The 25,048-nt window shown below is 40.8% G+C and overlaps 1 protein-coding gene across 2 annotated transcripts in view; it reads right to left on the bottom strand.

The window, feature by feature from the left end:
• LOC145358136 (nuclear receptor subfamily 6 group A member 1-like) overlaps positions 1–25,048 on the bottom strand; it is a 379,208-nt gene that overhangs the window by 333,621 nt on the left and 20,539 nt on the right. The window lies entirely within an intron of this gene.

Raw genomic sequence — 25,048 nt, 5'->3', positions numbered from 1 at the left:
GAATCATAGAATCTCCACAGTGCAGAAAGAGGCCATTTGGCCTATCGAGCTTGCACCAACAACAATCCCACCCAGGCCCTATCACCATAATCTCATGTATTTACCCTGCTAATTCCTCATACACTAATAAGCAATTTAGCATCGCCAATCCATCTAACCTGCGCATCTTTGGATTGTGGGAGGAAACTGGAGCACCCAAGAAAACCCACGCAGACACAGGAGAACATCTAAACTCCACACTAACAGTGACCCAAGCCAGGAATCGAACCAGGTCCCTGATGCCGACAGGTAGCAGTGCTAACCACTGTGCCACAGAAGCATAGATAACATTCCAATCTGAAAAATTCAAAAATCTAGCTACCAAGTAAACCGATTCATCATTTTCATCACTGTCATTTGAGGAACTAACTCCATAATTTGCAAATGCAAGTATCTTAAGTAAACCAGGTTCTTCACAGCTTATCTCAGGTTTTGGGTGGCAATCATTTTTATAACTAACTTTTCACAAAATCACAAAAGCCAACTGCTGTTAAACAAGGTAATTTGGCTCATCTTATTTCACTTGAGCAAAAAAAAATTAAGTACCCCAATGCAGCCTGAATTTTTGCTTTTTCTTTTGGACTGGAAGCCCACTCCACACATTGATCTCCTTGCATGAGGAACATTTCAACATTAGTCCAAAAACTATTTTTGTACCCATCTGAAACTCCATTCCAGTGAGCTATCCTTGCATATATTTTTTTTAATATTCCAGATTTATCATCTGAATTGCACTGAAAGAATTGCAACCATCCATCTACTATATTCCCTACCTACAAACATAAATACGAGTGCATTGGATATGATTTGAATTCAAAGTACTATTCGATATGGTGCCAGAAGCTGAATGCCCTTCTGGCGTGCATATTGTCATGCAAACTGCTTCCAGTGCAACACATACTGATTAATTCCCCAATGTGCTAGAAGAACTGAAGTGGTGTTATCCTGACATCACTCAGCCCAACCAGTTTGGACTATAGAAGTCCACTGAACAAATTTGCTTGTCACTTACCAAAGATCAAGCATTCAACTGCAAGAGAGGCCATGCAGTAACTTTACTTAAACAGCCAGGCAACCAACTAGTAGCCAAGGTGACTTTTAATAATTTCTGCTATTTCAAGTCTCTGATAGTGTTCTGAAGTGCTTGTGGAGGTATTGTGGCGAGTTCATGGACTTGGCAAGTGTTGTTGCATCCTGCTACTGCAGGAAGGAGAGAGCATCTGTTGTCCACAAAAGACAGGAACAGGTATGGAGGCTGAAGGTGCAGTGCCTCTGTGCTTACAGCACCACAGAGAGATGGAACAGATGCCATAGCGAGAGGAATCTCTGTGTTCCCCCAGCCAACTTAAAGATGGACTCCTCCTTGGTCCTTGACAGTGACAAATTGTTGTCCTGCATGCCCACCAATGCGCCTAACACCAACAATGGAAGGTGGGGGTTAAGGTGGGACTAGACAGCCATAGGGCTGGCAATGCTCAGGCCAAGCAATTTGCCAGGTTTTTACTATATATGACAAGGTAAAAGAATACTTACGGATAAAGCGAGAGATGTAAAAGGACAATAATGGAAAGCAATTCAAATTCTTTAATACAATGCAAGGGGAGGATACCAATCAGTTAAAATACTTAGGAAAACTTCATTCATTGCCTGCCTTGACAAGCTTATTAAACCTGATCAGTCACTGAATAACTATGCACTGAACACCTTAGCCATCACATCATTGATGGTTGTACAGCTATGCCTCAATCCTAATCACAAATGCTGATCCAAGTAACCAATACAATGAAATGAGGTTAACCCTGAAACCTATGTAATACCAAACTACTTCTCACTAGGCAAATGTGTATGACAACCCACCATAATTCTACTTGCAAAGAGGCCTAGTTCCAGCTGTTGCCTAATACAGTCTACTTGGTGTGAATGGTCAATTTTAATAGAAACTTTGAAGACTAGTTTCCAAAGTGGTTTCTTCACATAAGAAAACATAAATTTTGTATTGATTTTAAAAACTGTCAACTGCTAACTGAGTTAATTTCCTGGAATAATGTTTAAGGAAGCTTCTGTGTTGGGATTATTTAAGATTAAAAATAAATAATCACTAACGTTTGCCATTTTTTATGCTCATTAATTACTTGCATATTTTTATGTGACCCTTAAATTAATGATTCTTTAGAATTTCTTGAATTTTAAAATTCAAAACATCAAACAGAAATAGAATACATATTTCACTACAACTATTCACACCAAACTCTGGTGATTGTAACATTTTATTTTGAATAAGGTTTTAATACATGCTTTAATTTTTTGTTTTTTTTTCAAAAGAACTTTCCATATCACGTTTCTTTACACTGCATCACAAGAATCCTGCTTGACCTTAAAAATAAAATCAGAAGTCTGGTCATTCTTACATCTGAATGGGCATTTATCTAACCTGAAGCACCAAAACAGCACACATTTTTACAGTCTCTTAAATAAAAGAATACTTAGCATCATTTCAATAGACTGCCTATGGAAAACCTTCATGCAGATGAAAAAGCACTGCTGTTTTTCTATAATCACATGCACACAACTTAATTTTTTTTTTAATAACTTCTGTTCCACATTCACTGATTTCAATTGATACAGAGTGACTATGCCTCAGCAGGATGTCTATTGAACAGTTCTGAAACAGCAAATAGCATTAAAGGAAATCTACTTGGCTTCACATCATTTGCAAATCCTGTAAGCGTAACGCTAGCTTATCTCTTTTAGGACGTAAATTGAATTTACAGCTGCTCAAATCTCATTCCCCCAGTTTAAATGTACATTCAAACAATGCCATGTCCTTATGTTGTTGCTTCATATCCTCCATTATATTTTCATTAAAGAGAATTACTTAACTTTTTGTCACACAATGAATTTCAGTACCTTGAACAGACTGTCACGAGGTTTCAAAATTCTGAATGCATGGTCCCTTTAATGACATGTGCAAACAAACGCTTTCACATTATTAGGTAATGTTAAAGATTTAAATTGTTCATTGGAAACATCCAATTTAACAGAATAAGCAGTACTCAAAATATAAACAGTGGCTTATGGACTTTATGGAGGCTGCATCGCTTTTTATAAGTGACATGCAAAGTTTAAATTCATCTCTAAGAGCTGCTTGCTGGAAATTGTTTTTGTGTAATTGTTATACTATTCATTTAATATTCTGAAGTTCACCAGTTTAAAATTATGGAAGTTACTCTCTGCAATGTTCCATCAACATCTGTTTTGATTTTTCAAAATCCATCTGCTTTTAGGATATTTTTTCAATTCTCAGAAATTTAAATTGAAATGCATAGGATATTTAATAGTCAATAAGGATTATTTGAAGTTCATCAGCCTTCCTTAGAACGTTTCGTGCCACCTCATATTCAATAAGGTGGGCAAATACTAGATTTATTCTGACTTCCTAGAAGGATAGATAGCTATAACATGGAATCTAAATGATTCAAAAATAAAACAATTAGAAATCTTTGCAATACACTTTAATTTTTAAAAAATAATATGGACTGAAGTGTATTTGGTACAATGTTTCTTTACATCTTATAGTTTCTCATATAACTTTTTAACAGTTATTTATAGGACAGTTTTTCAGAAAAGTGCAGTATTTCAATAGTGCAATTTCAGTGATAATTGCTGCCAAAGACGATCCCTAACTTGACAGGAAGCGTAAAGGGATATAATAGCTAAATGAGAATAAAAGGCATTTCCAAGAAAAAGCAGAATAAAGTAATGAAAATTAAACTAGCACATTACAAAAAACTAGTTTTAAAAGAATGCATCATATTTTTTCATTTCAAACTTTTGTTCAATTTTATTAGTTCTCTTTTAACTCAAACCAAGAGTGACAAAGAAAGCATGGTAAAAATGGGAGCAGATCTGTACCTTCAATTTCCCACAAAATCCTGGTCAGTAACTTCAAGTTCTCAAAAATGTTGCGGTGTGAAAAACAAGTAGACATGTGCCCTAAGATAGTGGGCCATATCTTCCACCCAGCAGTATAAAGTCATGGATTACAAGAAATTAAAGTGCACATACCTATTCTTGAAAATTTTGCCGAAACCTCCACTGGCTGAAGCTGCTGGGATCTGCAGCAAGAGTCCACAAAGGTCACAGTGAAGTACAACACCAGTGAACTCTGAAAGGCCACACCCTTTTTATTTACTGCACTGGTCATTGGTTTAAAAAGCCCAGTGAAAATGACAGATCAAGGAAACAATAACGTAAACAAATGGGATTTGGCTGGTTGGGGGCTTGTTCTAGTGGGGTCATGGCGGGATGAGTGTTGGGGAGACATGTTAGTCTTGCACCCTTTGTTCCTGCAGTATCAGCTGTTATCATTGTTTGAAATTCTTGCATTTGTCTTGAGGAGTGCAAGACAAAAACTTTGGCAACATATTTCCCTTTTCAGCAATATTTAAATTTATTAGAACTCTTTAAGGATATATCAAACAAGATAAAAGGGATCAAACACATTGCAGCCAAATTTGCTATTGAGACAAACAAAGATATTGGTTGCTAATCGACTCTGGTTGACTGAGATATTGTCATCGTGAAAGCAATGGAGAACTACAAATTCAAGTTCTCGTATAATTCAAAAAAAAGGTTCAAGCTTGAATATATTTCTTTTGTTTGCAGATAATGGGTCCCTGATTAATGATGTATGTAGCTGCTAGTAAGCAAAATACATTGTAAGTTCAAACATTGGAAGCTCAACAGTTTACATATCCTAAGAAGTGATGTTGCATTGCATCGTTGGCATCTTCATTATAGCTGGGAATGGGGAAAGCTTCCTTTAGTGCACGACCAAGCGTGGTGCAAAAATCCTTGACATTTTAACTGCCGTTTTACCGGTGCTAATATCCTGCATTTTTTTGCAGTTGAATAAGCAATGGCAGTAGCTACTATAAGCATTTGCTCCAGGTACGTGCAGGGAATTCATCACCCTATTAAGAAGACCTCTATCTTTTCTTAAGTTGACACGGTGCTACTGCAAGAAACTCATCTGGATGACCGGGAGTACTCAAGCTCAAGGAGGTGCTTCTTGCTTTTTTCTCGACCAGTGGTCCAGGGGTAGCAATGTTGGTTAATAAAAATCTGCCTTTTAGTTTGGAAAGCTGCAGGACAAACAGAACAGGGTAGGTATATAGTTGTCAAAGGGCTGACGTATGGGGAGAACGTGTTGATAATTAATGTGTATGGTTCCCTCTAATTATTCCCCGAACTTTGTCACCAAGGTCATTATGGATTTTGCTGATTTGTCCTCAGGTGGTAATTTTAATTGCCATCTTAACCCACTAAATTATAAATTCCTGTTACGAGAAACTCTTACCCAGCAAGCTAGGGCACTAGCCTCGGTTTGTGAAAGGTTATGGATGTGTGGTGAACTCTGAATCCCAAGGATAAGAAGTTTCCTCATTTGTGCCACACCAGAATGGACTTTTTTTTGTACCAAAGGTGGTCCCTGCAGTCAGTTGCCTCTTGTACTAGACATAGCATTGTGATCTCTGACCGTGCTCGTTTTTTTTTTTAAATAATTTTTTTTCCAAGGGGACCCACCCTCAGCCCAGGTCCTAGAGGTTTGATGCATCATTAAAACATCCTGTACTTCTCAAGACCACAGTTGGTTGATTTTCTTTCTAGAGCCCCTCTATTCTGAGGGAGACCTGCAAGGTGTTTGCTTGAAGTTTGGTAACCTCATTCCTGGCTAGAAAGAAATGTTGATTGATGAGCAGCTGTTTCAATTGTAAGTCCTGAAAGCTGAGTAGGAATGTGTGTCATGTGAAGCCGAAGGAAATTGGTGTATTTAGAACAGTATAGGAGTCTTTTGTTGACCCAGTATGCAGAGAGGAGTTTGAGGTTTGCTAAGCAAAAGTTGTGTGATCATGGGAATAACTTCTCCTATCAGGAAGGAATCGAACTCTAGGACGACAGCTTCAGTGGAAGACTCAAGGGAAATAGAAGCATTGGGGCAGAAGATAGTAATTAGGCATTTAAAAGCCTTTACGCCAATTTGTATCAGTGGAACAAGCTGAGAATACTCCAGCATTTCTTCTCTTCTCGAACTTCCCTTTGTGTGAGAGGATCTGAGAACCGATTTGAATGCTCCGATTTCTGCCCTAAAGAAGCTTCAGGCTGGGCCTGAAAGTCTTGAATGTGAATTCTACAACGAATTTAAAGACTTGTTAATCAATCCATTATTTGTTATGTATAATCATTCATTTGAGATAGGTTTGCCACCACAATTGCTCCATGAGGTGAGTATTTCCTTAATCCTGAAAATCAGGCAACAATCCTGAGGAATGCACTTCTTACAGTCCCATTTCTTTATTGGATGTTAATTTGAAAGTGTTATCTAAATCTCAGGCAATGCGCTTGAAGGTTCTTCCTGTGAGATTGTCCAGGGAGATCAGACTGGATTTAATATAGGTTGGAACTCATGCAATAATGCAATATTATCCAAGTCTTCTGAAAGCATGCGTTACATAGGTTAATGATCACCCTGGATGCCAAAAAAGCCTCTGAAAGAGTAGAATGAAATTATTTGTTCTATACGTTGTGGAAATCTAGTTAGGAGAGGACGTTGTGGAAATCTGGTTAGGAGAGGACATTGTGAAACAGATTCAAGTGCTCCCTGAGAAGTGCTGTCAATAGCAGCAATCCTTACAAACGGTTGTAAGTTGGAGAATTTTGGCATTCAGAGAAGGGCCAGCAGATGTCCCATCTCTCCTTTTGTTTGCTTTGTCTATTGAACCTTTGGCTGAAACTGTTAGATATGACCCCCAGGCTAATGGGTTGTCATGTGGAGATAGGCTGCACAAGGTGATGTGTTCCTATTCATCTTCGAGCCAAGTGTCTCAGTTCCTGCTATTATAGATGTGGTGGCTAGATTTGGTCTTTCTCGGGCTGTAATAGAACAAAAGAAATTCAGTTTAAGATACTGAACCGACTACATATTACTCCAAGCTTGCGGCACATACTTGACCCCGCCATATCCTCAGTGTGCCAGTAGTATAAGATAGATGTGGGGGATTACCTGCATTGTTTTTGGTCTTGTATCAAGATTAAGGCCTATTGGTTTAATGTTCTTAAAGAACTAGAGGATCTCCAACACAGCCTGGGAGTTTAATCCCTTGTATCTGACATTAGGTCTCCCAGATAAGATGAGAGATGCAAATGGAAAAAGGCTGTACAATATCCTAACATTCGCAGCACTGAAGAATATCCCTTGCGCATCTCATAGAATCACAGAAACCCTACAGCACAGAAAGAGGCCATCTGGCCTATGGAGCCTGCATCGACCACAATCCCACCCAGGCCCTACCGCCCATATCCCTATATATTTACCCACTAATCCCTCTAACCTACGCATCTCAGGACACTAAGGGGCAATTTTAGCATGGCCATCAACCTAACCTGCACATCTTTGGAGTGTAGGAGGAAACCCACACAGACGCAAGGAAAATATGCAAACTCCACACAGACAGTGACTGAAGCCATGAATCAAACCCAGGTCCCTGGAGCTGTGAAGCAGCAGTGCTAACCACTTGCTACCATGCCGCCCATCTCCTTCAATCCAGAATTGACATAAAATCATTCTCAAATATCTACTAATGAAATTTTTGACTTGTTTACTTTGAGTTAAATCAGATACATTCCATAAAGTTTGGGACCCATATATTAAAAGTTCTGGACCCCACATTGTCTAATGTGCTCCTGCAAGTTTTTCCATAAGTCCTGTGGTTCTGTCACTGTTCCCCTGCGAACTTGGTAGTGCACTGCTGAGCCAATTGTTGCTGTATCCTATTATCCCTCATCCTTAGATATATCATTTTGTTACTTGTGCGGTGGGAGGCACTGGATGCACCGAATAATCCAAACCAAATGGTGTTGGTAATTTTTTTTTGCTCTCTTCCGACTTGTATTTGTTTGAGAATTACCTTGCTGTGCTGTACCAGTCTTTGAATGTCTGTGCCTTTGTACAAAATTGATAAATATACAATTAACAGTACTGTACAATACTCACCTCAGTACATAATATTATTAGATTGACCAGCCTCCATCTAATGGCAGAAGTTTAGCAGCTGAAGTCCTAACTACCTGCACTAATTCACTTCTGCCACTAGATGGAAATCAGGACTTTCAGAAATGGAAGCCAGAAGTGGAAACAGAAGTAATTGAAAAATAAACCCCAAAGACCAGTGTAAGATTGAAAGCTGGGAGGGAATTAACAAAACTGCGAGTCAGGGGAGTTCAATGTACTTGCTGAGTTTCAATGATGTTTTACTAACAATACTTTCTGCTAGTACTGTCCTTTGATGAGGCCTTGCTTCCCTATTACAGACTTGAGATATAGTTAAACTATACCTCACCTTCAAACAATTTATTAAGAATTATATACTAGATCTCAGGGAAGCACCATGATATTCAGGACACATTATTCTCCACTTTGCTCTCTTGAAGCTCCCAGTCATCTGACTACTGATGTCACAATTACATCACTAAAATCATCATGGTCTCATGAATACTTTCATTAATCCATGATTCTACCTCCCCTCCAAAGTATAATCTCAAGCTGTTACACTCTTGTTAAACTACTTACATTTTCCATTGCCTGTATACCTCCTATAATGTTTACAGTTTTGATCCAACTCCTATCCTTCCTTCTACCTCCTTCTTCACACCTCCCCTTCAAAATCACAATCACCCAAGTCTTCAAACTCCAAGTGTTCTTGGCTCTCTTGAAGAACACATGTTGTCACACATTTTTTATCTGGAAGACAAATATATTGGTGGTGTGGGTTAGTGGCTTCCTAAAACTGCTGGTAACTAGGCTGCAATCTCTAATGACAACTTGTCTGCAAGGGTTGTGAAACCCATTCAACGAAAGACTAATTCAAGAGAGAAAATTTCCAAGACACAGACAATCACACCTTCTTGAATAAGAGGACAAATTAACATTCTCTCTGGAATCTTAGGCCTTTCCTCAATGTGCAAAGAGGGAACATAAGAAAATTAAGCATTTTCAAATTCAAAAAGAACTTCACAGCTGTATTGATAACAAAAGTATTGAATAACAGATTTGAATATATCTGGAAAATGAGAAGATTGACAAACATCCTGAATATGGATATGGAGAAGAGTACTTTCCTACTACTCGTGGGGTATGACTTGCATTCCCTGTAGGTAGTGGTCACATTTCTGCATCTGTTTCAGTGAGGATTCTCCACTGTAGGCAATGGAATGATGGTGTCACCATGAGGAGGTCAGGTTACACGATCTTCAAAGATGGAATAAACTCCCAGACCTGGATTGAGACAAAATTCTTGCATAGGACACTTCAGCAGTAGTCTATGCCAACATATGCATGACTTGCTGATTGAGACTGAAGTGTGGACTGCAGCTTACTTTCACAACAAGTGAACTCTGCATTTCCCAATAATTTAATCCAATTATGAATCAAGCATTTCTTTCTCTCTGGATAGCCCTGTGGTCAGTCAGCGGTTTACAATGTATTTCATTGGTGGGTGCTGTACGACAAATAGACAATTTCAGCTCTTCCAACAGACTCCTTAAAAAGACAAGAAATTTCACCTGCATTGGCAGTGAAGTCAGAATGCAATGAGATCCAGGACCGTGCCTTCCAACACGTCAGCTAATTCTGCAAACAGTTTACTTCTCATGAATTTACTTCTCAGGAAAATATCAAAAGGGTCCAGAGGGGCAATTTTTTCCACACAGAGGGCTGACAGTGTCTGGAAGCAGTTGTCAGAGATAGTAGTGGGAGTGAGTATAATTCTGTCTTTTAAAAAGCATTTAGACAGTTACATGGGTAAGACTGGTATGGACCAAACATGGGCAATTTGGTAAAAACTGGGTGGTGTGGACAAGTTGGGCCAAAGGGTCTGTTCCCATGCTGTCAACCTCTGACTCAAAAGGTCTTAAAAACTCCTCTCACGATTGGTTACAGCGCATTCAAATTTCCTTGCTCTAGCCCATCTGCGAAATAAGCAAGAGATCTGCAATCTCCTCCTGTAATCCAGTGCAAGGTGCTTTTGCAATAAAGAATGACTCACTGTATAAATGAGTGAACCTCAAATGTTGCTGCTGCATTAAAATCTGTTGATTCTCTAAGGAACTTTAGAAAATCCTTGAATGTTATTTTATTGTCCTCCACTGAAAGCTCACCAAGTTTTTGTTATATACAAGATGGTCTTAAACACGCTGATCTGCTGAGCAGAGAAATTGCCTGTTTCTATAAAGTATAAAAGGATTTCATGTACTTATTTTTCTTCATGCCCAAAAGGTGGTAGTGACCTGACCCTTCAATTGGAGATCTGAGACTCCAGACCCTTGTGGCTTTGTCACAGATGGTTTGATTTTGATTTTTTTAAGCCTGTGTTGAAACCAGTCCAATGTGCCTGGAAAGACAGACTCCTACAATGATGTTGAGTTTAAATTGTTCTATAGCCTTGGACTTTCATATCCACAGACCAGAGTTATTCATCAGCTTCTTTGACCTCTCATAGGAATCAGGCCTCAAAAATGGCTGGGAACATTATAATTTTTCTCCCCTGCCACATGCAGTTTTTGATTTACAAAACTGTTTGAAATGACCAGTCTCATCACTGACAAAGCATTCAGCTCTCTCCACTGGGCAATTTTCACAGAGATTCACTGGAGAAGGGCTGGTCTGTTCAAGAAGAATGTGTTACATTTGAACTGGAGGGGGACTAACATCCTGGCCACTCAGGAGGGTTTAAACTAGTTTGGCAAGGGGGACGGGGATCCAAAGCAGTAGGGAGACAGAGAAGTTTGAGGACAGCACAGAAGTTAAAGAGGGCACATTAATTAGTAAAGACAATGTCAGCAATCCTAGTAAGAAGTCTCACAATACCAGGTTAACAATAACAGAGCACATAAAGGCACACACAGTTTACAGAATACTATATTCTGTAAACTGTGTGTGCCTTTACATGCTCTAAGGTTTGAGACCAGAACTCTCCACTCACCTGACGAAGGTGCAAACCCCGAAAGCTTGTGGGTTTACTATCAAATAAAGTTGTTGGACTTTAACCTGGTGTTGTCAGATTTCTTACTGTGTTTACCCCAGTCCAACGCTGGCATCTCCACATCATGACTAGTAATCCTAGTACCAGACAGATCAGGCAAAAGCAAGAAACAGAACATGGCAAGTCCAGATTAAGCTGCATTTATTTCAATGCAAGAGGCCTGATGGGCAAGGCAGATGAACTCAGGGCACTGATGGGTACGTGGGACTGGGATATTATAGCAATTACTGAAACATGGCTAAGGGAGGGACAGGATTGGCAGCTTAAATGTTCCAGGGTACAGATGCTATAGGAAAGATAGAACAGCAGTTGAGAGGAGGGGGGAGTTGCATTTCTGATTAGGGAAAGCATCATGGACATACTGAGGGGGGATATATCCGAGGGTTCGGCCACTGAGGCTATGTGGGTAAAACTGGGAAATAAAAAGAGGAAATCACTGATTGGGTTGTAGTATAGGCCTCCAAATAGTCAGTAGGAAATTGAGGAGCAAATACGTAAGGAGATTATAGATAGCTCCAAGAAAAAAATAGGGTGGTAATAGTCAGAGATTTTAATTTTCCCAACATTGACTGGGACAGCCATAGTATTAGAGGGTTGGATGGAGAGAAATTTGTTGAGTGTATTCACAAGGAATTTCTCATTCAGTATGTGGATGGCCCAACTAGAGGGGGCAAAAACTTGACCTCCTCTTGGGAAATAAGGAAGGGCAGGTGACAGAGGTGTTAGTGAGGGATCACTTTGGGACCAGTGACCAATATTCTATTAGTTTTAAGATAGCTATGGAGAATGATAGGTCTGTCCCAAAACTTAAAATTCTAAATTGAGGCAAGGCCAATTTTGACGGTATCAGCAGGAACTTTCAAAAGTTGATTGGGGGAGTCTGTGAGAAGGCAAAGGTTCATCCAGTAAGTGGCATGCTTTCAAAAGTGAGTTAACTAGGGTTCAGGGTAAACACATTCCTCTTAAAGTGAAGGGCAAAGCTGGCAGAAGTCAGGAATCCTGGATGACTCGGGATATTGAGGCCCTGGTCAAGAAGAAGAAAGAGGCACATGACATGTATAGGCAGCTGGGATCAAGTGAATCTCGAAGAGAAGAAGGGGTGTAGGAGTAGAGTTAAGAGAGAAATCAGGAGGGCAAAAAGGGGGACACGAAATTGTTTTGGCAGATAAGGCAAAGGAGAATCCAAAGAGCTTCTACAAATACATAAAGAACGAAAGAGTAACAAGGGAGAGAGTAGGGCCTCTTAAGGATCAACAAGGTCATCTATGTGTGGATCCACAACAGATGAGGTGAGATCCTAAATGAATATTTCTCAACTTGTTGAGAAAAACATGGATGTTAGGGAACTTGGGGAAAATAAACAGTGATGTCTTGAAGAGTGCACATATTACAAATGGAAATGTACTGGAAAACTTAAAGCACATCGAGGTAGATAAATACCCGGGACCCGATGAAGTGTATTTCAAGACGTTGTGGGAGGCCAGGGAGGAAATTACGGGCCCCCTAGCTGAGATATTTGAATCATCGATAGTCACGGGTGAGGCACCTGAAGATTGAAGAGTGTTGTACCGTTGTTTAAAAAGAGCTGTGCAGAAAACCCTGGGAACTACAGGCCAGTGAGCCTCACATCTATGGTGGGTAAATTGTTGGAAGGTATTTTGAGAGACAGGATCTACAGGCATTTAGAGATGCAAAGATTGATTAGGGACAGTCAACATGGCTTTGAGGGTGGAAAATCATGTCTAACAAACTTAATTGAGTTTTTTGAAGGGGTAACCAAGGTGATAGATGAGAGCAGTGCAGTTGATGTTGTCTACATAGACATTAGCAAAGCACCGCATGGTAGGCTGTTGCATAAAGTTAAATCTCACGGGATCCAGGGTGAGGTATGTAAATGGATATAAAATTGGCTTCTGGTGATTGCAGAGAGTTGTTTTTTAAACTAGAAACCTGCGACTAGCAGTATGCCTCAGGGATCACTACTGAGTCCTCTTATGTCGTTTATATTAATAATTTGAACTAGAATACAGGGGGCATGGTTAGTAAGTTTGCAGATGACACCAAGATTGGTGGCATAGTGGATAGTGAAGAAAGTTATCTCCAATTGCAATAGGATCTTGATCAATTGGGCCAGTGGGCTGACGAATGGCAGATGGAGTTTAATTTAGACAAATGCAAGGTGATGTATTTTGGTAGATTAAACCAGGGGAGGACTTACTCAGTTAATGGTGGGGCGTTGGGGAGAGTTACAGAACAAAGATGTAGGGGTACATTTTCATAGCTCCTTGAAAGTGGAGTCACAGGTGGGCAGAAATGATGAAGGCGGCAATCGGCATACTTGGTTTCATCGGTCAGAACACTGAAGACAGGAGTTGGGACGGCTTGTAGTGGTACAAGACATTGCTACGACCACACTTGGAATACTGTGTGCAATTCTGGTCACCCTATTACAGAAAAGGATATTATTGAAACTAGGAGTGCTTTACTAGGACGCTACCGGGACTTGATGAATTGAGTTATAAGGAGAGGCTGAATAGACTGGGACTTTTTCTCTGGAACGTAGGAGGCTGAGAGGTGACCTTATAGAGGTCTATAAAATAATAAGGGCATAGACAAGATAGATAGTCAATATCTTTCCCCAAAGATAGAGGAGTCTAAAACTAGAGGGCATAGGTTTAAGGTGAGAGGGGAGAAATACAAAAGTATCCAGAGGGACAATTTTTTCTCAGAGTGGTGAGTGCCTGGAAAAAGCTGCCAGAGGTAGTAATAGAGGCAGGTACAATTTTATCTTTTAAAAAGCATTTAAATTGTTATATGGGTACGATAGATATAGAGGGATATGGACCAAATGCAGACAATTGGAATTAGTCTAGGGGTTTTCAAAAAAAAGGCAACATGGACAAAATGGGCTGAAGGGCCTGTTTCCATGCTGTAAACCTCTATGAGATGTCTGTTGGTTCCACATTGGGAACACTTGAATGTAGGTAGAAGAGTATTCCTCATGCCCCTAATGATCTTGGAAGGCTCTTCCATGCGCATTTCAGTGGGCAAGATTCCTAACCTGGAGTCCATACATTAAGGATGATTATCATACAATCTCCAATTCATATTTTAAGGCTCTAATGGCAAATTACTTTCCAACCAATATAAATCATTAATGAAGGGAACAATGGAATCCCCTAGCTTTTGGTTCTTTGATTAAATTTTACTCTATAATCAAATTCTTCTTGGGCTTGAAATATTTCTCAGAAGGCCTCCATAACCTTGTGATGTGATGCCAAGGCTTCCTCAATGCCTTGCCATGAAGTCAACATCAGTTATGGTTCCCACAGCATATAGAAGTGTACAGACCTGGCGTTTGAGCTCTCTTTTTTAACCCCACAGCCGTTTGGTATCTTTTGAACTTTCCCAAAGTTTCCATCATTGTCCCTTGCTGTGGGCCTGTGTGTTGGAAAGGATGTAGAAAGGGTAGTGACTGCTCAGCAGCTATCAACAGTGTCTCTCTCACAATCCCCTCATCGCAATATTTTTTGGGTCTGAATTCACAGCGAGAAAGATCAATTTTCTTCTTTCATCATCCATAACAATTCACCACCGATCTATGGCCAAAGTTTGTCAGATTGTGGCCTCCAGCATGGCTGTTTCAATATTATTGTCGAGCTTTAATTAATACAATGCTTTCTGGTCTTACCATATCCTGATGAGCTTCTGCCTCCCATGACAAACTTCAGATAGTCAGTATGGGTTAATTCTTAATGAATTATTTGAAGTTATTTGCCAAGACCTCAGTGCAACGACATGGTATTCAGAACACAGACGATTGGGCCTTGCTCTCCTGGAGCCTGTTGGTCATCAGGCTATTGATGTCACAGTTACATATCAATATCATCATGGTCTCATTAACATATCTATAACCCATTATTCTACTGAGGTAGCGATGGGGGGAGAAAAGAGTCAGCAAGGGAAGTTGCTGGGCAAGATGAGAAAGGAAGTAGATAACGGAGTCAAGAGGTTTTTTTGGGCGGTTGGGGGAGTCAACAAGGCCAGGAGCCAACAGGGAGGGGGACTCGGGGAGCACCTGGGAATAAGTGCGGAAAGGATTCTGTGACCAGATGTGTCACTGAAGATGATGTCTGTGACAACATTAAATGGCTGTTGTGACACTACTTCATTAATAATAATAAAATGAAACAAAGTAGGTTGATGTTCAGTAAAGACTTGTAGTACATCTTCAGCATTTTGTTTTTGGCAAGGAAGGAATATGACAAGGAAAGAATGACTGGTTTCAGTGGAAGTAGCCAGGGATGAACAAGGAATATTACATCTTAGTTCCAAATTAATTTAGCGATAAAATGCCTGAAATTACAATTAACTCCTGCCATTCATGCCTCTCCTCCATTGCAATCTTGTTTACCCCACATGTATCTGTTTGTGTATCCATTTGCAGTTCATGCCATCTAAAGTTCACTCATTCTCACAATCCAGATATAATCAAAGTAAAGACACGGAGATTGAGAGACAATCTGAATAGGTCAGCAGTAGGCCAGAATCTTTTTATAGTCCCAGAAGTGCTTCTACAGAGCCCACAAAAATTATAGCTCAATTGGTTCGGCCTAGTGTTCTCTCCAACTTCTATTTATTGCACTACTCTTCACCTTGCACAATTGTGAGGGAGTGTTACTTGTACACAACCTATTTATTCCCTCCATGATACATTGTGAATTGTTACACACACACACACACACACACACACACACACACACACACACACACACACACACACACACACACACACAACAAAACATTGATTAAGTCACTCAATACTAGGTGAGAACATGCATTGTCAAAGCATTCCCATCTGTTTGTACCTGAAATGGTGCCTAGCTATCGTCATAGGACTCCAATTTGTATATGTAGGTACTGTATGCCCTGACATCTGTTTAGAAGGATACCCAAGTTGCTCCCTCAATTTCGAACTGCCGAATACCTGAATTTTCAGCTGCAAGTCAGGAAGCAATAATTGAATATTTTTCTCCTCTGTCCCATTCTGAGCACTATAAACTACAAAAGGAAAATTACAGCACAGGAATAGATCCTTCAGCCCTCCATGCCTGCAGTGACCATGCTGCCTGACTGAACTAAAACCCCCCTATCCTTCCAGGCACCATATCCCTCCATTCCCATCCTTTTCATGCATTTGTCAAGATGCTCCTTTAAAGCCACTACCGTATTTGCTTTCACTATCTCCCCCAGCAGTGAGTTCCAGGCACTCAACACCGTCTGTCTCATACATCTCCCTTAAATCTCGCCCCTCACACAATAAACCTACGTCCCCTAGTAACAGACTCTTCCAACCTAAGAGAAAGGTTCTGACTATCCACTCTGTCCATGCCCCTCATAATCACATAGACTTCTATCAGGTCACCCCTCAACCTCCATCGTTCCAGTGAGAACAAACCAAGTTTCCCCAACTTCTCCTCATAGCTAATGCCCTCCATACCAGGCAACATTATGGTAAATCTTTTCTATATCCTCTCCAAAGCTGCCACATCCTTCTGGTAGTGTGGCAACCAGAATTGAACACTATATTCCAAGTGCAGCCTAACTAAGGATCTAAAAGCTGCCAATTTTTAAACTCAATGCCCCAGCTGTTGGAGGCAAACATGCCGTATGCCTTCTTGGCTACCTTCTCCATCTGCATTGCCACTTTGTGACCTGTGTACCTATTCACCCAGATCCCTCTGCCTAGCAATACTCAAGGGTTCTGCCATTTACTATATATTTCCTATCTGTATTAGATCTTCCAAAATGCATTATCTCATGTTTGGCAGAATTAAACTCCATCTGCCATCTCTTCACTCAAACCTCCAACCAATCTCTATGCTGCTGTATCCTCTGATGGTCCTCATCGCTATGTGCAAATCCACCAACCTTTGTGTCATCTGCAAACTTACTAATCAAACCAGTTACATTTTCCTCCAAATCATTTACATATATTACAAACAGCAAAGGTCCCGGCACTGATCCCTTAGGAACACCACCTGTCACAACCCTTCATTCAGAAACATACCCTTCCACTGCTCCCCTGTCTTCTTTTCGAGCCATTTCTGTATCTACCTTGCCAGCTCATGACTGATCCCATATAACTTCACCTTCTGCACCAGTCTGCCATGAGGCCTTGAGTGAAGTCCATGTAAACAACGTCCACTGCCCTACTCTCAATCATCTTCATCACTTCCTCGAAAATCTTGATCAAGTTAATGAGACATGACCTCTCCTTCACAAAACCATGTTGTCTCTCACAATACATTCACTCATTTCCAAGTGGGAGTAAATCCTGACCTGAAGAATCCTCTCCAATCATTTCCCTACCGCTGATGTAAGGCTCACCGGCCTGTGATTATCTGGATTATTCTTGCTACCCTTCTTAGACAAAAGGAACAACACTGGCTATTCTTCAATCTTCTGGGGCCTCCCCTGAGCCAGTGAGGTTACAAAGATTTCTCTCGAGGCCCCAACAATTTTCTCTCTAGCCTCTCTCAGTATTTTGGGGTATATCTCATCAGGCCCTGGAGACTTGTCTACCTTAATGTTTCTCAAGAACCCCAATACCTCCTCCTTTTTGATCCCAACGTGACAAACTATCTACACACCCTTTCCCAGATTCATCATCCACCAAGTCCTTCTCTTTGGTGAATAGTGAAGCATTTAATACCTTGCTCATTTCATCGGCTCCACGCATAGATTCGTTCCCCAGTTCTTGAGTGGGCCAACTCTCTTGCTGTTTATATGTATAAAAAGCCTTGGGATTTTCTTTAAACCTGCTGGCCAATGATTTTTCATGACCCCTTTTAGCCCTTCTTACTCCTTGCTCAACTTTCTATCCACTTTTCTTGTATTCCACACTTGCTTTGTGTGTTCCCAGCCTCCTAGCCTTGACAATGCTTCCTTTTTCTCTTTGGCTAGGCTCACAAGATCTCTCATTATCCAAGGTTCCCAAACCTCGCCATGCTTAATTTTCATTCTTACAAGAATGTGTCGGTCCTGAATCCCAGTCAGCTTACATTTGAAAGCCTCCCACATGCCAGGTGTTGATTTGCCCTCAAACATCTGCCCCCAATCTACATGACAGTTCCTGCCTAACATTGTTGTAATTAGCACCTTAATTTGAGGACTACACTTATCTTTATCCATCAGTACCTTAAAAGTTTACTGAATTGTGGTTACTTTTCCCAAACTTCTCTCCGATTGAAATATCAACCACCTGGCCGGGTTCATTCCCCAATACCAGGTGCCTTCCCTAGTTGGACTATCTACATGCTGTTTCAAGAAGTCCTCCTGGATGCTCCTTACAAACTCTGCTACATGCATACCCCTAGCACTAAGCGAGTCCCAGTCAATATACGGGAAGTTAATATCTCCCATCACAACAACCCTCTTACTTTTACACCTCGCCAAAATCTGCCTCCATATCTGTTCCTCTATCTCTTGCTGACTGTTGAGCAGCCTATAGTAAACCGCCAATATTGTGACTACACCCTTCCTATTCCTGAGCTTTACCCGTATTGCCTCACTGTATGAGCCCTCCAAAGTGTCGTCCCACAGTACAGCTATGATATTCTCCTTAACCGATAGTGTAACTTCCCCACCCCTTTTACATCCTCCTCTATCCCACCTGAAACATCTGTACCCTTGAATGTAAAGCTGCCAATCTTCTTTCCTTAACCAAGTCTCTGTAATAGCAACACCACAGTTCTGAGTACTAATCCAAGCTCTAAGTTCTTCTGCCTTACCTGTAACACTTCTCGCTTTGAAACAAATGCACTTCAGTCCACCAGATCCTCTTTGGTTACAGCCACACCCTGCCTGCTCTTTCTCTGAATCTCACTGGCCCTATTCTTTGGTTCCCCTTCAGGTAATTCACTTTTGCTTTGGTTCCCACCCCCATCACCACCCAACAAACTAGTTTAAATCCTCCCATGTGACACTAGCAAACCTCCCAGCCAGAATATTTATTCATGCCTTTCTAGTTTAGATGCAACACATCCTTCTTGCATAGGTGATGCAACCCGTCCTTCTTGTACATATCACCATAATCTCCAAAATCATTGCAGAATCAATAAATGTCACACAATTTCAAGGACAGTGCATTGGCAATAGAAGCCAAAGCAAATACAAGTTTGTTTGGATCTATCCAACTAGAAGCATTATCAGGATCACTCATGAATCCACTTTTATTGCTTCTACACATGGGATCAGAGCTTGGTACAACCGTGGATTCAGCAGGCATTTTGGATGGTGCTCATTAATTTGTTGATGTTATCTTTTGTTAGTATCAATAATTATAAGAAAGCAAAATTTTCATTCTTATTCCAACTGTTCGATGGCATTATAAAGTATTTCATCCCTCTATAAACTGTGTTCGGCATTCATTACTTCACCCTTTGCCAAAACGGACCCCCACAAACAGCAGGAGTTGATTAACTTGCATCTTTTGGCAGTTTCAGAGATACCTGCACACAGTCCTTAGGGGCTAAACCCAAAACAAAACTAATCAGTTTGTGTTGGGGTGGTGGGTTGTTAAAAAGATGCATTATGAGCATAAAACTGACTAAATGTAATAAAATCATTGAAAAACTAAATGCACAGATTAGAGAAATAATTTAAACAATCTGTGATTCAAAGATATTTAGGTTAAAAAAGTTTTCTAAATAATAGATGTATTTTGTCAACAACCTAATTGAAATGTTTGGTTGAGACATGCACAAAGAAAACAACTTTATAACAGGTACATAGACAGAAGAGGTGATTAAGGAGATTAAGTGTTTATATGTTTCAAGGCTCACCCTTTAACACAAACAGTGTCTTTTCAATCAGATCTCAATCTACAAACCCTGTAGAACTTTTGCTGGTTTTTTTCAGTCATGATTGACAAAATGAAATTAAGCCATGGGTGGAACATAATGCATTATTATTGCAACTTCTATAGTTTCAAAACTAACCCAGCAGATCATTTTTTAAAATTGTCATTTTAAGTTATCAAAATTGGAGCAATAGAGTTTTACTGTTAAATGTTGCTCAGAAAAACCACATTATGAAGAATTTTATTTACAATGTCAAAATTTAACTTCATTTAAAGTACAACACAAACCAGCTACTACACCAATACTTTGTATTTAACTGAAACTTTTCTGGTGAAAACCCATGATGGTGTAATGACAGCCAAAGCATCAAACATCACACACTGCAACACTGTTGGATTCACAAGCATGCTAATACACATGGCCACCACTTCCACAGTGGAAAATATAGACTCCTAAGCTCAGCAGACAGCCCAGTATAAACTTGTTGCTAGACTTCTGTATTCATTGACAATGCACACAGGATTTCTCACCAGTCTGGCAATCACTTAGTTCTGGAAAACTATCAGCCTTCTTCTGTATCCCGCTGTGCAGAGCAACTCATGTGTGACCTTGATCCCTGCCTGGCTGCAGGCCACTTAGGTCTGATGTCTCACCACATGCAGATCCCCAGTTCTGTGTTATGCTCTAATTGCAGAGTACTATCTGAGTGATGGCTGGAATTATGTAATCAAGTGGTGTTCCTTCTTCATTGTTGCCTAGCCACATGAAAGTCTTACTGATGCATTTCCATGCAGAAGTTTATAACACATTTGCATGACACTAGAATTAAAAATATTTTTGTTTCTTCAAAAGGTAAGCTGTATATTGTTATAACTAATATTTTAATGCAGTGAAACAACTTTCTGTTTCATGGTTGATCTGAGTAAATCAGTCTGTTGATAAAAGATACTTTTTAAAATTAATTTTATGGGATGCAAGTGTCACTGACTAGGCCAGCAGTTATTGCCATCCCTCACTGCCCTTGTAGTTGGTGGTGAACTGCCTTCTTGAACCACCGAAATCCCCGAGGTGTAGGTCTTCCCGCTCAAAAAAGACAGTAGGACTAGGGGGCACAGCCTCAAGATAAAGGGGGGGCGGTTTAGAACGGAGCTGAGGGGGAACTTCTTCACTCAAAGGGTGGTGAATCTCTGGAATTCTCTGCCCATTGAAGTGGTGGAGGCTGCCTCGCTAAATATTTTTAAGACGCGGGTTGATGGGTTTTTGATAAGAGAGGGGATTAAGGGTTATGGGGAGAGGGCGGGAAAGTGGAACTGAGCCACGACAGATCAGCCATGATCTTATTGAATGGCGGGGCAGGCTCGAAGGGCTAGATGGCCTACTCCTGCTCCTATTTCTTATGTTCTTATGTTTTATGTTCACACCCAGACTGCTTTTAGGGAGGGGGCTCCAGGATTCTGACCCAACAACCGTGAAGGAAAAGTGATATTTTCAAGTCAGAATGGTCAATGACTTGGGGGAAAACCTCCAAGTGGTGGTGTTCTCAAGTATCTACAGCTCTTGTCCTTCTGGACAATAGTGAAGATGTGTTTGGAAGATGCTGCCTAAGGAATCTTGGCGAGTTCCTGCAGTGCATCTTGTAAATGGTACACAAGGCTGCCACTGATCGATGACGGAAACAATGAATGCTTGTGGAAGGGTAGTAATTATGCGGGCTGCTTTGCCCTGAGTGACGTCGAGCTTCTTGGTGTTGGACTTGATAATGTGCCCCACAGGGACTTCAACAGAGCTCAGCCTCTGGTGTTGATCACCATGGCTACAAAGTTTCCTTTGCCATTCCAAACTTGTCTGGGGTCCTCTTGTGATAGATCACTATCTACCCTCTCTACTTCTTCCAAAATTTCTGTGCAGCAGAGTCTTGCAGCATATGTTCTCCCCTCACGGGGGAGTGGTGAAGGCCAACTTTTAAGTCATTTGTAGGAAGATCATATGGACCTGAAACCAACTGTACTTCTCTCTCCGTAGATGCTACCAGAACTGCTGAGTTTATCCAGCATTTTCTATTTTAAGTGGTGCTAGCCTTACACAAATTTGGCCCCCGGAGGTATACAACCACTCAACTGCACAGTTAGCGTTGCCTGCATTTAGCAATCATGCAAAATAGCAAGCAACACAAAGTTAGTGTGCGGCTGTACGAACCTCCAAAAGCAACAGATGCTGATTAGCTGCTCATTGTTCCCATGTCCTTTTTCATGACCTATTGAATTCTGTCTCAGAACATCTTCATATTTGTTGCAAGTTCCTTATGTGGTATGGCACATCACTACCGAGATTCTCTTAATTTTTCTTGGGGCTCAAAAAGACATTTGCATCTGGATAAAGGATAAAAATCGGCATATTACTGTTAACACACTTCTAACTACATGTATTTCATATATGGGGCATCCAGTCATTTTTTATCTGATTATTAGCAATTAATAATTCATAATAACAGGACTCTATTCTAATGTATTGTCAGATGTTATTTTCATTTGATTTAACAAATAACCACAACGGGAACAAATTGATACATACATGCAAGCATGTACTTAGATTAGGAATTTGTCAGGTTTGCAGACATGAATTTGTAATTTCATAAGTTTTGTTGGAAACTTGACAGAAAACCACTAACCCAAGCAAAATTACACACAGTAGTCAGAATTCACTGAAGATGTGTAACATATTTGCCCATTACTTTTAAAAATACTAAGTCCTCATTTTAAATTGCCTGGTTTTAATTTATTTTGTTTTAACACCATTTTCATTTGAGGCCAGTTTTCCCCAATTTAAGTCACAATTTCCACTTCAGTGTTATTTTGTATCATTGTCTTCTGCATCACCGCCACCGCCACATGTGCTGCACATCAATGCCCTCACTGTGTTTTCATCGCATGTGTGTCATCACTATCCATCTTCATCGGTGCACGTCATTACTATGTCATCATCACACAGCAAACATCAGTTTTATGTAATGTTTGGTGTATCCGGTCAGCATTAGAGAGTTATTTGTATTCAAGATAAAATTGTTTTTTTTTAAACCCCAGAAGCATCCAAACATCCAAAAAGAGTTGCTTATGTATTTAGAACTTAATTTACTTGCAACATTTCAATCAAATAATTCCTAAAATACAAATTTTGTAATAAAACTAAGCATTTGAAAAATCAGACGCAAACGTCACAAGATAAATCTTTAGAAATACCATAAAAAGAGAGGCTGCTCTTTTTAGTATACCAGAGTAATTGAGTTATTTTAGTTAATCTGTCTTTTTCACTGATCGAAAGGATGGTTTGCATCTAACCTTCAAAGTGTACTGATAATGTGAAGTCCAGGAAAACTATAATCTTATGAGACACCATAGAACAGCCTAACAGGCTCTACATGAAATGCAACATACCTCAACAAATCCAAGTTACATAAGAACATAAGAAATAGGAGCAGGAGTAGGCCATCTAGCTCTTCGAGCCTGCCCCGCCATTCAATAAGATCATGGCTGATCTGTCGCTGCTCAGTTCCACTTTCCCGCCCTCTCCCCATAACCCTTAATCCCCTCTCCTATCAAAAACCCATCAACCCGCGTCTTAAAAATATTTAGCGAGGCAGCCTCCACCACTTCAACGGGCAGAGAATTCCAGAGATTCACCACCCTTTGAGTGAAGAAGTTCCTCCTCAACTCCGTTCTAAACCGCCCCCCTTTTATCTTGAGGCTGTGCCCCCTAGTCCTATTGTCTTTTTTGAGCGGGAAGAGTCTTTCCACCTCTATCCTATCCATCCCATTCATCATCTTATACGTCTCAATGAGATCTCCTCTCATTCTTCTAAACTCTAACGAGTACAAGCCCAGTTTATTCAGCCTCTCCTCATAGCTCAACCCCTTCAACTCCGGTATCAGCCTAGTAAACCTCCTCTGCACTCCCTCCAAGGCCAAAATATCTTTGCGCAGGTGCGGCGCCCAAAAATGCACACAGTACTCCAGTTGCGGCCTCACCAATGCCCTATACAGCTGCAGCAAGACCTCCCTACTTTTATATTCAATCCCCCTCGCTATGAAGGCCAGCATCCCATTCGCCTTCCTGACCACCTGCTGCACCTGCAAGCTGGGTTTTTGCGACTCATGCACAAGGACCCCGAGGTCCCTCTGCACCGTCGCCTGCTGCAGTTTTTCGCCTCGTAAGTAATAGTCCTTCCTACCATTTTTCCTACCAAAGTGGACCACCTCACACTTGCCAACATTAAATTCCATTTGCCATTTCCTGGCCCATTCGCCCAGCCTATTTAGATCCTTCTGCAGACTCTCCACACCCTCTGCACAATTTGCCGTTCCCCCAATCTTGGTGTCATCAGCAAATTTCGACACTCTACACTCGGTTCCCTCCTCCAGATCATCTATATAAATGGTAAAAAGCTGAGGCCCCAGCACCGACCCCTGGGGCACTCCACTAGTCACCATCCGCCAATCCAAATAGCACCCGTTGACCCCCACTCTCTGCCTCCTATTTGACAACCAATCCTCTATCCACGCTAACACCCTACCCCCAACTCCATGTCCCTCGACCTTCTGCAATAACCTCTTGTGAGGCACTTTGTCAAACGCCTTCTGAAAATCTAGAAAGACCACATCCACCGGCTCTCCTCTATCCACCGCCCTAGACACATCCTCATAGAACTCCAGTAAATTTGTCAGACACAACTTCCCTTTAATGAAACCGTGCTGCGTCTGCTCTATCAAGCAATTCCCTTCAAGATGCCTCGCAATTTCCTCCTTAATGACAGATTCTAACATTTTACCTACCACAGATGTTAAACTAACCGGCCTATAATTCCCCGCCTTTTGCCTGGCACCCTTCTTAAACAATGGCGTAACATTAGCCGTTTTCCAATCATCCGGCACTTCCCCGGAATCCAGCGACGTTTGGAAAATAACCACCAAGGCATCCACTATCACCTCCGCCATTTCTTTCAGAACCCTCGGATGCATTCCATCCGGTCCTGGGGACTTGTCCACAATCAGC

Source organism: Carcharhinus amblyrhynchos, chromosome 25 (genome assembly GCF_965287045.1).
Source record: "Carcharhinus amblyrhynchos chromosome 25, sCarAmb.v2.hapA, whole genome shotgun sequence".
Classification (NCBI taxonomy): domain Eukaryota; kingdom Metazoa; phylum Chordata; class Chondrichthyes; order Carcharhiniformes; family Carcharhinidae; genus Carcharhinus; species Carcharhinus amblyrhynchos.
Note: the sequence above shows the minus strand (reverse complement) of the source record. Positions and strands in the feature narration are given on the sequence as shown.